This window comes from Rutidosis leptorrhynchoides, chromosome 5, assembly GCF_046630445.1.
Source record: "Rutidosis leptorrhynchoides isolate AG116_Rl617_1_P2 chromosome 5, CSIRO_AGI_Rlap_v1, whole genome shotgun sequence".
Lineage (NCBI taxonomy): Eukaryota > Viridiplantae > Streptophyta > Magnoliopsida > Asterales > Asteraceae > Rutidosis > Rutidosis leptorrhynchoides.
Genome location: NC_092337.1, coordinates 220,028,668 through 220,045,254, shown reverse-complemented (window position 1 = coordinate 220,045,254; position 16,587 = coordinate 220,028,668).

Sequence of the window (16,587 nt, the reverse complement as noted above, 5' to 3'; positions counted from 1 at the left end):
TTTTGTGTCGTCAAGAGTTAGAAGTAAGAGTGGGTTGGTGGTTTCACAAAAATAAAGTGGGTTTAAGAGGTGGTGAGGGTGGTCTTCGATGATGATGATGTTCCAAGGTGATCGTAAAGGTGGTGATCAAAATGGTGTTTGTGGTGATGCAAGGTGATGCTATAAGTCTTGTTAGAAAAGTTGTGGTTTTGTGATAATCTAAATTAGAAACGGAAAGCGAGTTGTAGTAAAAAAAAATGAATTGCATTTCATCTTAGAGTTCATCAACTTCTATAAAGAAAAGTTATGGTCTCGTTCGTTTAGAGACAAACAAGGACAGAAATGAAAATAAAATATAAAAAGCTGAAAGCAATTGCTAACCGAATTAGATCTTATTGTAAATAAATTAGTACTTTCAATCAATCACATAAAGTTGTTTTGACAAATTGAATTTGATTGGGGTCCTATAATTAATTACGTATTTATCTGTAAAGAGGAATATATAAACAGTTTTTATATAAATTTAAATCTGTATTTAAATTTGTATATGTATTTGATTTTAAACTTAACTGTATCTTATATATGTATATGTATATGTATATGTATATGTATATGTATATGTATATGTATATGTATATGTATATGTATATGTATATGTATATGTATATGTATATGTATATGTATATGTATATGTATATGTAACTGATTATAATCTGTAATATTAAATATATATCTGTTTTAACACTAATGACAATTATATAAAATTTATAATAATGATAATAATATCAATATTCCTAACAATTAATAATTAAATAAATTAATAGTAATACTAATAATATTGATAAAAATTTTATTATTAATAATAACAAATAAATATTAATAATACAGACAATTAATTATTAATGATACTGTTCATAATAACTAAATCACATACTATTTCATTAATATATTAAATTTATTATATATATATATATATATATATATATATATATATATATATATATATATATATATATATATATATATATATATATATATATATATATATATATGCATTTCTATTTACGATTAAAGGTTCGTGAATCGTTGGGAATAGTCAAAGGGTATTTGATTACATGAATATAGTTTCAAAGCTTTCGAGACTTAATATTACAGACTTTGCTTATCGTGTCGAAATCATATAAAGATCAAGTTTAAATTTGGTCGGAAATCTCCGGGTCATCACAGTACCTACCCGTTAAAGAAATTTCGTCCCGAAATTTGAGTGAGGTGGTCATGGCTAACAATAAAAATGTTTTCATGACGAATATGAGTTAATAAATTGAGTTTTATCATCATTGAGTAATATGGATAAAAATAATTCGTTTGCACGAAGCGTACGAGTGAAGCTATCACAAAAGAGTGGAATGAGAAATAAAGATTTGCCTTAGCTTTTGATGTAGTCAGGTTGAATTTAGAAAATAAGGTTCGTCTTAACTTTTGACGTCGTCTTGGTTGAATTCCGGAATTCAAGGGATTTTAAGAAAATTTTCGAAATCTAAAAGATTTGATTCTTTGTCGAATAAGGGAATTAAGATCTCTATAATTTAATGCGGTGATCTGCCTCGATTACTCTGTCTGATATTTCCATTATAAATTTACCTTTTTCGTTCCATTAGTTTCCACCACTTCTATACCTTCTTTCTCAGTTCATATATCAAAAAGATTATAATAATGCTTAATCTAGTTCTAATCCTTGTTCTTATTCTGACTATCGCAATGATCGTTCTTCTTTTCCTACTCCCACCAGAAGAATCTGTTTATTTCTACTATGCTCTAGGGATTATTATATTTATAATCCTTCCGTGTCTTTATATTGCCATACGTACTGATATCCACGGTTTGTAATTTTGGTGTTGTCATTGGGCTTTATATTTCCTTTTATATTTTGGATCTCTTTGCCTTGTTATTATCCTCTCGACCTCTAGTAAAGCGAGCAACGGTCCAGAATTCATAGATATGAATTTCGGAAAATCATAGTTAATGTTTTAAGAAGGGAATTGTAATGGTACGATCTTGACTTGTCAAGTTACCAGAATATCACGAAAAAGATAGAACTATCAAGAAAAATATTTTCTTGATATGTTTATATATCAGATAAGATGTAAGAGTCATGTAACATGGCACATGATGACGTTATAATCTGTGAATCATCATGTCCCATTTAGAAACTCAGCATGACTTACTGTAATATAATCACGTTGATCAAGTGTCATTATATTATACTAACTCATGCATCAGTTCCCAACACTACTTCAAAACATTTGTATTTTAGACTCGAAAGTTTACAGAATATAGAAACTAACAGTTTCTATATGATGTAACACTGATAGCACGAAGAGATTAATGATTTCAGATATGATTTGTTATGAAATATCTACAGAAATATGGAGGATATTTATAATGAAAGATATGATGATATCTTGGAATTTCTAATATCGATGGATGATGAAGAAGATTTATCCGTAAGGGTTTAGATTCGGAAGCAAGGTATTCGCTAAAGATTTCATCAGAAACAGAATCATTTGGATTCTTTGAAGTCAAACTTATTCTTTGTGATTTGTCCACGGCTTTCTCCATAGTTTCGCATAATCTGCTTTTCGGTACTAAATTTTCTATTAAATGTTTCCAATATAATGATACACAGGAAGCATGAAGAGGTATATAATTTCGGATGAGAATATTTATGAAAATATCTTCAAAAATATCGAAGATATTGATGATGATATTTTGGAATTTCTAAGTTCGATGGTTGATGGAGAAAGATTTTCCGCAAGATTTTAACATGACTTCGGAGCAAGATATTCTCTAAAGATTTCAACGGATCCAGAATTACCTGAATCCTTTGAATATAGGGTTTGGTCCTTGTATTTGTCCTTGGTCTCCTTCATGGGTAGCTCAATCTGTTTTTCAATACCCAATTTTCTATCGAGCGTTCCTAACACTACTTTCTTTATCATCAAACTTTTGGCCGTTTAGACCATCTACCATATTTCTGTTTCCTCTGCATTTAATGCTATGATATCTGAATCATCAGTTATTAATCCGAGGTAGTTTCAGGAGAATTGTATTTTTAGATGATTAAACGCCGATGGTAATATGGTGGAATATGGAAGGTTCCCTGGTAACAATAAAAGAGCACGCATATATATCAAGGTTATGGTAAGGCTAGTCCGACTGAAAAATCGAAGTTGACTTGCTGGAGCTGTGACAAAATTGGCTAATTTGGAAAGGGATTGCAAAGTTATTTTCGGTAATAACAACGCCAAAGGAGCTAGCACCGATATGTATTGAATGTTTAATCAGATTCAGAGTATTTTTCAGGTGTATAGCTATATGCATAAATCTTTTCTTCCGTAGATGAAGTGCGGTTGGGTCATCCTCTCGATTGAGGTGTTTTCAGGAATTATGACAGGTTTGAACCCAGAGCGTAATCGTCGAGATACAATGAGGTTTAAGATGAGATCAAGTGGCAACTTGAAGAATTGTTTAGTTTCATATGTTATAATCAATATTTTAATTCATTTTAATTGTCCAATATTATTAGTGCACAGTCGATAGTCTACAGTTGATAGTCCAATAATTCATATATAGTTTAATATATAATATTCGAATTAATTAATACGTGTCGTGACCCGTATACGTTTCAGACTCAATCACAACTCAAAGTATATATATTATTTGAGAATCAACCTCAACCATGTATAGAGAACTCGATCATTACTGCATATAGAGTGTCTATGGTGATTTCAAATAATATATATAGATGCGTCGATATGATATGTCAAAACTTTGTATACGTGTCTCGATATTTAAAGTGCGTAAAATAAATACTGGAATTAAATGACGATAAATAAAATTGCGATAATTAAATTGCGATAAAATAAATTGTGATAAATAAATTGCGATAATTAAAATGTAATAAGGAATTAACAGTTAGTTAGGAACAGTTAACTAGGATTTTGTCAGCGTGGATTCTTAACAAAATTTCTCACAGTTAATTTGTTTGTTTCTAATAAATTTTATTTTTGTCCAATGTTTTCTTCATTATGCCACTTGTTGGATTCTGATAGATCAAAATTCAAGTATGAAATTGAATGAAAATGGTTATTCTGTGGTGAACGGATACGTATATCGGTGGATGTAACTAGAATAGTACATGACTGTTGAATCAGATTTGAAGAATGTACAGTGTAACTTATTAATGTGAAATTTAAATATTCCTCGGGTATTACCTACCCGTTAAAATATTTTCACCATTATCAGTTTGTACAAAAGAATTTTAATTACCATCTTTATGAAAATATACTTACATATATATTTTATTCAGATGCAATCATGAATTTAATGGGTCAATATGATATTAGACTCATTTGATTTACCATTAGAATATGAATATATAATCTCTTAAAACATTAAAGATTATATAATCGCCATGTCGAACGAAGATAAATAATGTAGAATGATTCGTAGAATGATGATTATGCTCGAGGTATAGAATGAGATATTGGGGCATGTGATGTTAAAACTTGTGTTGTTGGTGTTATTGTTGATGCCGGTGACGTTGCTGAAACTGGTACGTTTTGCACCATATTCTCCAAATTGATTACTCGATCGCGAAGGTCGTTGACTTCTTTTATTACTCTGGAATAATTGTCGGTCGGAACGAGCAGATGAGTAAGGTTTCAAATTGTGGCTAGAATACAATCATGTCGAGCTACTCTGGAAATGAGGGTGAAGATGGTGTTTCGGATTGGTTCTCCAGTGAATGTTTCAAGTTCTTCGCCCAGCGAACAATATGGTGGGTGAAAGGGATCAATTCTTCTTGTCTCCAATGATTAAGTAGACTACGAACTCATCATATGAATTGGGGATGGCTGGTTGGTTGATTCATTCTGTTGACGCTGCTTTCGGAGCTTAGGTGAACGTCCACGTCGGAATAGCTGTCGGAATAACTATCAGAATAGTTATCGGAATTCGAGGGACTCGAACTGGTTGAAGGATTCATCCCGTACGATCAGATGAAGGATTTTCGATAAGAAATAGATTATAGGATGTAGATTAGTACCCTGCAATACATAATTTACATATGCATATATAATACTAAAATCCCATAAGTTAAGGAGAAATCTACGGAATCTGTCAGGCAAAAGGTAACAATACAGATACGCTAAAATATGAATTAGCAGATACGCTAAGATATGAATTTTTGTCTATACACTATTCATGCAATCGTTGCAGTATGATGTGTCTAGACTAGGAATGATAAGCAAGTGATTCCCTAAGATTGATAAGCAGGTAATTTTCGACACGAAATGATAAGCAAAACTTTTGACATGCAGACACGGTCGAAGTCCAGACTCACTAATGCATCCTAACGACTATCAGTTAAACACACTAATGCAAGACCTGGTTCGCTAAGACCACCGCTCTGATACCAACTGAAAGGACCCGTCCTAATCCATCCGGACGAAGTCCGTATCGATTATAAACGATTCAAAATAGTTGATTACATCGCGAGGTACTTGACCTCTATATGATACATTTTACAAACATTACATTCGGTTTTGAAAAGACAATATTTCATTACATCGAAAGTTGACAGCATGCATACCATTTCATAACATATCTATCTATATTTGACTTAATATTAATCTTGATGAACTCAACGACTCGAATGCAAAGTCTTTTGAAATATGTCATGAATGACTCGAAGTAATATCTTTAAAATGAGCAATTGCACAGCGGAAGACTTCTTTCATACCTGAGAATAAACATGCTTTAAAGTATCAACCAAAAGGTTGGTGAGTTCATTAGTTTAACATAAATAATCATTTCATAATTTTAATAGACCACAAGATTTCATATTTCCATTTCTCATAAACATACGTCCCATGCATAGAGACAAAAATATCATTCATATGGATTGAACACCTGGTGACTGACATTCACAATAGGCATATAAGAATATCCCCATCATTCCGGGATTCTCCTTCGGACATGATATAAATTTCGAAGTACTAAAGCATCCGGTACTTTGGATGGGGCTTGTTGAGCCCGATAGATCTATCTTTAGAGTTCGCGTCAATTAGGGTGTCTGTTCCCTAATTCTTAGATTACCAGACTTAATAATAAGGGGCATATTCGATTTCGATCATTCAACCATATAATGTAGTTTCAATTACTTGTGTCTATTTCGTAAAACAGTTATAAAAACATCGCATGTATTCTCAGTCCCAAAAATATATATTGCAAAAGCATTTAAAAAGGGATTAATGAAACTCACCTAATGTATTTTGTAGTAAAAATACATATAACGATATTGAACAAATGTAGGGTTGGCCTTGGATTCACGAACCTATATCATTTGTATATCTATTAAAACATATAGTGGAAATTACATAGTTTCATTTATATATTAATTATATATTTATAATTAGATAGGGTTTTACTAAATTCCATTTTAAAACATATACTTTGTTTTTATTGATTATATCTTACGTTATATGTTATATGTATTTACTTTGTATATATACTTTTAAAATAACTGATATTTATTTATTTAGTTATTTGCTATATATATATATATATATATATATATATATATATATATATATATATATATATATATATATATATATATATATATATATATATATATTTTGTAAACTAATTAATATTTATACATATAGTTATATTAATCTATATATTTGTAATTCGTATTATATAAAAAAATCAGTAATTTGTTATAAAAATAATATTAATAATAATAATAATGGTTCTAGTAATAATAAAAATGATAATAATAATAATACTAGTAATATTAATAATAATCATAATAACTAATAAAATAATAATTTTTCTAATAATGATAATTCTTAATAATACTAGTAGTAATAATAATGATGATAAAAATAAAGTCACTACCTTAAATGATGAGCTTTCTAAAAAGTAATGCTCCAAACTGGGATCGAACCCGCGACCTCCCGTTAACTAAACACACTCCTAACCGTCTACTCCAATTGTGTTTTCTTGTTTTAAGTTGTGATTTAATTCCATTTAACCTGTTGGTATGTTCAAGCTCAACAACCATTAATGGCCCAATTACCAAACAGGATTCTAACAGCCCATATAACAAATTAACAGGCCTAAACTATATCTTCAAAAAAAAACGTCGCCCCCTGTCTCGAACCCTTGACCTCTCGTTTCACAAGTGCACACCCTAACCACTTCTCTATCCTTTCATTTCTGTAACCACTCTCCCCTTAAACCATTTTAACCCTTAGTATTCTGCTCCTTTCTTCTTCTCCTAAAACCCATTTAATATCTTCACAACGTCTTCCCCTCATTATCATATGCTAACATCATAATACTTCATACGATTATTATCACGTATCATATCATCATGAATCATTATCCTAATCATCATTATCATGAAGATTTATCATCATCAATTTAATCAATATGATCATAATTATTTTCGTTATCCTCGATCATCACCTTCTACGTATATCATCATGTATCAATACTATACTCGTTTACAGCCCAAAAAGGAAAGCAAGAACCCAACAATACGAGTTGTAACTTGTAGCTGCCAAGAAAGATCTCGAAAGAAAGAGGGTTGTAGCATGCGAAAAAAAGAAAGAAAAAGTGAGGTGTTTATTTTATTACTAGTTGGCTATCATTTGGTATCTAGTTCCATTAAATAATATCCATCATTATCCACATTCGTTTGCTGTAAAAGGGGAATACCGAATGACTGCAAAAGAATAAATGAATCAATCTTTTTCCCCTACCCACTCCAATATGTCGCCAAACCCCACCAATGATAACCCTTTCTCTTTGTAATATAATATCTTGTATAGACTGATTTCCTTTTTACTTTATATAATAGCTGTGCATATAATTTCGGTTATGGAATGGGGATAACAAAGAGGCGTTTAAAACATCAACAGATTTATCGTAACAACCTCATTCGATCAAATCATAAAATGGTTTATAGTAGCACATTCTTAATAATTGATGGTGGTTACATGGTGGAGGAAAGTGGTGATGATTGTCAATGTGTACCTGAATTGAAACAGGAAAGAGAAATTGTAGCAGCAACAATGTTTGAAGTGGTTCGTTCGGTTGTTCATGAATGAGGAGATGAAAGTAAGAGGTGGCGGTTTTATGGTTCACTGGAATAGAAACGGGAAGCGGAAGTAGATCTTCGTGTAACGTGAGACAGAAATAAAAGTGGTGTGTGGTTATAGTCTCGGTGGTGGTGGATCACGATCATAATTAGCAACAACAATGGTGGAGGTGTTTGTTTGTAAAGATGGTGGTGGTGGTTTATAATAAAAGAAGACGATGATGGCCGTTGTAGCCTCAAAGAAGCATAGGGTGATGAGGTGAAGATCATGGTTGAGGTGTTTTGTGTCGTCAAGAGGTAGAAGTAAGAGTGGGTTGGTGGTTTCACGAAAATAAAGTGGGTTTGAGGGGTGGTGAGGGTGGTCTTCGATGATGATGATGTTCCAAGGTGATCGTAAAGGTGGTGATCAAGGATGGTGTTTGTGGTGATGCAAGGTGATGCTATGAGTTTTGTTAGAAAAGTTGTGGTTTTGTGATAATCTAAATTTGAAACGGAAAGCGGGTTGTAGTAAAAAAAATGAATTGTATTTCATCTTAGAGTTCATCGACTTCTATAAAGAAAAGTTATGGTCTCGTTCATTTAGAGACAAACAAGGACAGAAATGAAAAGAAAATATAAAAAGCTGAAAGCAATTGCTAATCGAATTCATTTTTATTGTAAATAAATTAGTACTTTCAATCAATCACATAAAGTTGTTTTGACAAATTGAATTTGATTGGGGTCCTATAATTAATTAGGTATTTATCTGTAAAAAGGAATATATAAACTGTTTTTATATAAATTTAAATCTGTATTTAAATTTGTATATGTATTTGATTTTAAACTTAACTGTATCTTATATATGTATATGTATATGTATATGTATATGTATATGTATATGTATATGTATATGTATATGTATATGTATATGTATATGTATATGTATATGTATATGTATATGTATATGTATATGTATATGTATATGTAACTGATTATAATCTGTAATATTAAATATATATCTGTATTAACACTAATGACAATTATATAAAATTTATAATAATGATAATAATATCAATATTCCTAACAATTAATAATTAGATAAATTAATAGTAATACTAATAATATTGATAAAAATTTTATTATTAATAATAACAAATAAATATTAATAATACAGACAATTAATTATTAATGATAATGTTCATAATAACTAAATCACATACTATTTCATTAATATATTAAATTTATTATATATATATATATATATTACAGACTTTGCTTATCGTGTCGAAATCATATAAAAATCAAGTTTAAATTTGGTCGGAAATCTCCGGGTCATCACACGTTTGACCAAAATATGTCGCATTCATTTCATAAGTAAAAGGATGTTTCAAGTTTACAAAAGTAGTTCAAAGACTAGTTACATTACAATGTTTAACGTACAAATGAAACCTATGCGACACAATTTAAAGTAGTCAAAAGACGCTCCAACTATGCATGTATATTCAACATCCAAGCAAGTATCAAAAAGAGTGCAGAATCATGTATCAAGTAGCGTTCAAGGACCTGAGAAAACATGTAGAAAATTGTCAACGAAAACGTTGGTGAAATCATAGGTGTTTTAGTAAAAGTTGCATTTGAACCACAAGATTTAATATAATATGATTATCAAAATCATTTGCATTCCAAAGTTGTTATTTGTTTCACGGGCACCCAATTATCAAACATAACTGTTTTGCACCCTTTGCGTAGTGTTAGAACATACACTAGACACGAAAATATATTTCATCCGCTAACGGTAGCCAACCGTCCGAATGAGGCTCGTCAAGCCCATGTGATCACATAATATAAGTTCACGTTTACACCCTGCAAGTGTAACTAATGATAATTGAATTGAGGATTTTCGTTCAAACCCGTACATGGAATGTTCGTTTTCGTACTTGTGTTCAATGTGAAAAAGTATGATACGTATATGTTTCTCATCCCATAGTTTAAAGCATAATAGTTGTTTGAAAGATGGGACTATGATCTCACCTTGAGTGCACGTATGAAAAGCACTTCACAAAGTAACGTGTGCAAAGGATAATGCTAGTCTTGACCTAAACAAATAGGTCGTATCAATAACGGTAAACACGATAGGTCAAAGATGTTCAATTAGTCCTATGGCTCGTTACGACTCGATTATGTAGCATGTGAATCAAATTGTCAAGTTTCATGCAAGATACAAGTATAGAAACAAATTAGAAAGATTGCATAATCATTTGGTTAAGTTTGACAAAAAGTCAAACTTTGGTCGGTCAAAGTCAACGAAAAAGTCAACACGTTCGGGTCGGGTCCCGAACTATTTTTCTGAGGTTTTTATTCATATAAGCATGTTAGAACAAGTCTCATGTGAATCGGAGGTCCATAGCGTGCCAAACATTTTTCTTATTTTGACCAAGAAGGTCAGAACCTGGACACACCTTATGTCGCGCCGCGACATAGGCTGGCCGCGCCACGGCACATAACGTGTGCTGGTGCCTGGTTAGTTACAATTGTTCAAGTCTTTTTTCCGAACTTCGATCAAACACAAATCACAAACCGTAAACACTTATGACACGCATTTTATATCGTTGGAAAGCTAATTTGACAAAGAACACAACTAAACACATTTCATCAACCAAAAACATCATTTGCAATAACCGACTTTCCAACATTTAATGCTCAATTAATACTCAAGTTCATAAATGCACAAAATAGGATTCGTGAATTAAATGCATACATATGACACGCCGTATCGTAGGTAATCAAGCATACAATCTAACTAACCACTTACCAACCACAATTCATGGCATTCAATACATTAAATGTTCACATTCAATTTTATCAAACCCTAACCCACAACATCAAAATCACTAATCATGTTTATGAAGTTTTCTAAAACAACCTACACATCAAATTGAAGCTAGTGATATTAGGAACACATTTAAAACATGCATTTATAACATTTAACATCATCTACATAACCAAATCACCAAATCAAACACACCAAAGTTTATGTTCATGCTAGTTACTTCAAATAACAAAATCGAACATATAAATCATATATTCATGTTAGACTTGAGCCATAGACACTAATTAACAACTTTATAAGTTAAAAACATCAAGAACACAAAATCTAGTGATTTTAGAAAGTTACCCAAACTTGATGAAATCGGTATGGAATCGAAGAGGAAGTTGCAAGGATTCCAAATATGTAATTTGTTTTGCAAGACACCCGCTAGCTTAGATTTAGATGATGATTCTTTGAAATGGATAATTGAAAGAAAATGGAGAAGTTGTGAAAGAAAAGGAAAAATGAAAATGAAAAAGAAAGGAGGTGGGGTTGACTAGTCAAATGCTAGTCACCTCTTTGGCTCTTTGGCGAAACTAGTCCCTCGAGTTCGGTTGCGGGTGCGTGAATTACCTAAATGAGATATTTTTAAAACGCGTATCAACGGGAGATGTTATAAACATATAACGGAATTTAAATAGTTAAACGGAAAAGTAAACGGAAAAAGGCTGGATGTTACATTACCTACTCCTTAAAAGAAATTTCGTCCCGAAATTTAAGTAGGCATAGTAGTCGTTGTTTCTTCCTCGGAATTTTGCGTTTCCGGAATCAGGAATAAGTGAGGGTATTTCTTTTGCATTTGATCTTGCCTTTCCCAGGTAAACTCGGGTCCTCTTTTGGCATTCCAACGAACCTTGACAATCGGGATTCGGCTTTGTTTCAATGTCTTGACGGAGGTGTCCACAATTTCAACCGGTTCCTCCACAAAATGAAGTTTGTCATCAATAGTAAGTTCCTCGAGAGGGATGACGATATCGGGCTCAGCAAGACACTTTTTCAAGTTAGATACATGGAAGGTAGGATGAACGGAGCTCAATTGGGGGGGAAGATCTAAACGATAAGCAACGGTTCCAATACGTTCTAAGATTCCGAAAGGACCAATATACCGCGGATTTAATTTCCCACGTTTTCCAAAACGAATGACACCTTTCCAAGGTACGACTTTTAACATGACGCGGTCACCGACTTGAAATTCAAGGTCGTTACTTCTTTTGTCGGTATAGCACTTTTGACGACTCCAGGCCGTCCGAAGCCTATCTCGGATTTGAACGATCTTCTCGGTGGTTTCGTGAATGAGTTCGGGTCCGGTGATTTGTACGTCGCCTACTTCGGCCCAACAAAGAGGAGAACGGCATTTTCGGCCATATAACGCTTCGAAGGGGGCGACTTTTATACTCGCGTGATAAGTATTGTTGTAGGAGAATTCGGCGAGAGGTAAGTGCTTGTCCCAAACTTTTCCAAAATCAAGAACACAAGCCCGTAACATGTCCTCTAAGGTTTGAATTGTGCGTTCGCTTTGCCCATCGGTTTGAGGATGATATGCGGTGCTCATGTCTAAACGAGTTCCCAACGCTTCTTACAAGGTACGCCAAAATCTAGGAACAAAACGGCCATCTCGGTCGGAGATAATCGATAAAGGTATACCGTGTCGGGCTACGATCTCCTTAATGTAAAGTTGTGCAAGTTTCTCCATTTTGTTGGTCTCCTTCATGGCGAGAAAGTACGCGAATTTGGTGAGACGGTCAACAATAACCCAAATGGTATCATAACCGCCCGTCGTTTTTGGTAGTTTGGTGATAAAATCCATCGTTATCCTTTCCCACTTCCATTGCGGGATCTCGGGTTGTTGAAGTAGTCCGGACGATCTTTGGTGTTCGGCTTGGACTTTGGAACATGTCAAACACTTGGAAACCTAAGTAGCTACGTCACTTTTGATGTTCGGCCACCAATATTGTTGTTTAAGGTCGTGGTACATCTTATTAGCACCGGGGTGAATCGAGTATCGTGACTTATGGGCTTCATCTAAAATAAGACTTCGTAGGTCCCCATAACTAGGTACCCAAATCCTTCCGGCGAAATATCGGAGTCCGGTTTCCTTAGTTTCGAATCGAGAGACGAGAATGTTCAAGAGCTCGTGTGAAATGTTTTCATCCTTGAGAGCTTCATCTTGGGCTACCCGAATTTGGCTATTAAGGTTTGTGTGGATGGTGATGTTTAAGGCTCGGACACGAAGAGGCACCGCTCTTTCTTTTCGACTTAAGGCATTGGCTACTACATTTTCCTTTCCGGGATGGTAACAAAGCTCGTAATTGTAATCGTTTAAGGTTTCAATCCACCTTCGTTGTCTCATGTTTAGTTGCTTTTAATCGAAGATGTTTTGGAGACTTTTGTGATCGGTAAAGATAGTACTCTTGGTTCCATAAAGATAGTGTCTCCACATTTTAAGTGCAAAGACAACGGCTCTGAGTTCTAGATCATGTGTCGTGTAGTTTCGTTCATGAATTTTGAGTTGTCGAGAAGCATAAGAAATGACTTTCGTTCGTTGCATCAACACACACCCAAAACCATGTTTCGAGGCGTCGCAATACACAACAAAATCATCGTTGCCTTCGGGAAGTGACAAGATAGGAGCGGTGGTTAGCTTTGTTTTCAAGATTTGAAATGCGGATTCTTGTTCGGTTGCCCAAACGAATTTCTTTCCCTTGTGAGTTAACGTGGTTAGAGGACGAGCAACCAAAGAGAAATCCTTGATGAATCTACGATAGTATCCAGCGAGACCCAAGACATGACGAATGTAAGTAGGAGTAGTAGGAGTCTCCCATTTACTAATGGCTTCGATTTTCGTTGGATCGACTTTAATACCTTGGTCACTTACAACATGACCAAGAAATTGAACTTCCTTTAACCAAAATTCACACTTGGAGAATTTGGCATAGAGTCGTTCTTGTCTTAAAAGTTCAAGCACAAGTCGGAGGTGTTCCTCGTGTTCTTCTTCGCTTTTAGAATAAACCAAAATATCATCGATGAACACGATAACGAATTTGTCAAGATACGGCTTGCACATGCGGTTCATAAGATCCATGAACAATGCCGGTGCGTTAGTGAGACCAAATGGCATAACAAGGAATTCATAACTACCATAACGAGTTCGGAAAGCGGTTTTGGAGATATCTTCCCCTTTAACCCTTAGTTGATGATAACCCGAGCGGAGATCGATTTTCGAATATACACAAGACCCTTGTAGTTGATCAAAGAGGTCATCGATGCGAGGAAGAGGATATCGGTTCTTAACCGTCAATTTGTTTAGTTCACGATAATCAATGCACATTCGTAAGGATCCGTCTTTCTTTTTAACAAACAAAATCGGAGCGCCCCAAGGTGAATGGCTAGGTTGGATAAAACCACGATCAAGTAGTTCTTGGATTTGACCTTGCAATTCTTGCATTTCGGATGGAGTGAGTCTATATGGTGCACGTGCTACGGGTGCGGCTCCCGGAATAAGATCGATTTGGAATTCAACTGGTCGATGAGGTGGAAGACCCGACAATTCATCGGGAAATACATCGGAATAGTCACTAACAATTGGCACATCATCGATGTGCTTCTCATCGGACTCGTCTTTCTTAACGTGAGCAAGGATCGCAAAACAACCCTTACGGAGTAGTTTTCTAACTTCAATGCATGAAACGAGGTTGAGTCCGGTGAAAATCTTATCGCCATAGACGACCAAAGGTTCACCATTCTCGATAGGAATTCGGATTGCGTTAAGATCACAAAGGATGTGAGATTTCGTTTTGGCTAGCCAATTCATACCGATTATTACATCGAAGCTTCCTAGTTCTATGGGTATCAAGTCAATTTCAACCTCATTACCCAAAATGTTTAACGTACACCCCCGGTAATTTGTGTCGGCACTCAATAGTTTTCCGTTGGCCACTTCAATGGTATAAGTGGAATCTAGTGGAACTGGTGGAGTGTTAAAAGAATGAGTCAAAGTCTTGGATACAAAACTCTTATCGGCACCCGAATCGAATAAACAAGTAACATAAGTGTTGTTGAGGAGAAATGTACCCGTGACTAATTCATTGTCATCTCGGACTTCCTCGGTGTTGATGTTGAAAGCTCGTCCGCGTGTGTTGGTGTTGGCTTTCTTCTTCGAACATGCATTTCTAAAATGACCCGTTTGGCCACATTCATAACAAGTACCCGGTTTTGGTGCATTGGGAAACTTTTGAGCGACGGGGGCGGCACTTCTACAATCGTTGGCCACATGAACACCCCTTTGGCACCGGTGGCAAAATAGATTGCTACATTCGCCATAGTGGTGTTTGTGGCATTTGTTGCAAAAGGGTTTATTTTCGCCATAACTTTCCTTGGCGTCGGAGGTGAAAGGCTTTTTGGTGAAGTTGTTGTTGTAGTTGTTGCTTAATTGGAGGGCTTCCCATTTTCTTTTGTTGCCGCCCGATTTATCCTCGACCTTAGGTGCCGGAACTACGATTTCGTCAACCGTTTCGATCAATTGGCGGGCCATGTTTAAGGCTTGTTGTAGGTTAGCGGGTTTGGATGACATCACTCCTTGTTTGATGCTCTTTGGAAGACCATCCATATAGAGTTCAACCCTTTGAGATTCTGGGTTCACGAGGTTGGGACACATCAAGGATAGCTCGGCGAATCATTGATTGTAGGCCTTGAGATCGTTTCTGACCGCCTTCAAAGTTCTTAGCTCTTGCTCGAGCTTTCGGGTTTCTTCACGAGGGAAAGATTTGACGATCATCCTTTCCCTTAAATCGGCCCAAGAGAGGGCGTGAGCTTCATCAGTACCCACCGATTGTACATACGTGTTCCACCACGTGAGGGCGATACCGGCAAAGGTGTGGGTGGAATATTTGACTTTATCTTGGTCTCGACAACTGCTTTTGCTAAAAACGGCTTCCGTTTGTTCGAACCATCGAGTGAGTACAACCGGTCCCCCGGTTCCATCAAAGGTGTGAGCTTTGCACCCCATGAAGGCTTTGTAGGAGCACCCTTCGCTTGAGTTACCGTCCCCTTGATTGTTGTTGTTGTTATTGTTATTATTGTTGGTGGAGTGATCGGCCATGGCCGCCTCTACGGCGGTGGGTACCATTCGTTGTAGAGCTTGTTCGGGTGTCTCATGGTGTGGCACACGACGAGGAGGCATTGTTCCTTCAAAACACAAGAATACCGTTGATTAGTATTCTTAATAATACTAACCATGATATGGGATAAGGATAGAGAGAAATTTTCCTTGACTCGCCTTAAATTCTTTATGTCATAATGTTGGAATGTTCATATGAGTCACCGTAATATAATCCCGGAAATTATATTACCCTAATTCATATGTGCATTCGACACTAATTCATATAGTCAAGGTGGCGCGTCAATTAAATCAAGTAATGTGAGATTAAGATTGAATAAGAATTAGATATGATAGACGAGTTCGAGTATAATGCACAAGTAGTCAAGTAATTCCTACTTCAAGTCTATATGCCGGTTGTAGTCTAGACTCACCAATGTCCCCTATGACTCGTGGTCGACACCAATGAACTCTAAATCCCTACAACCAACG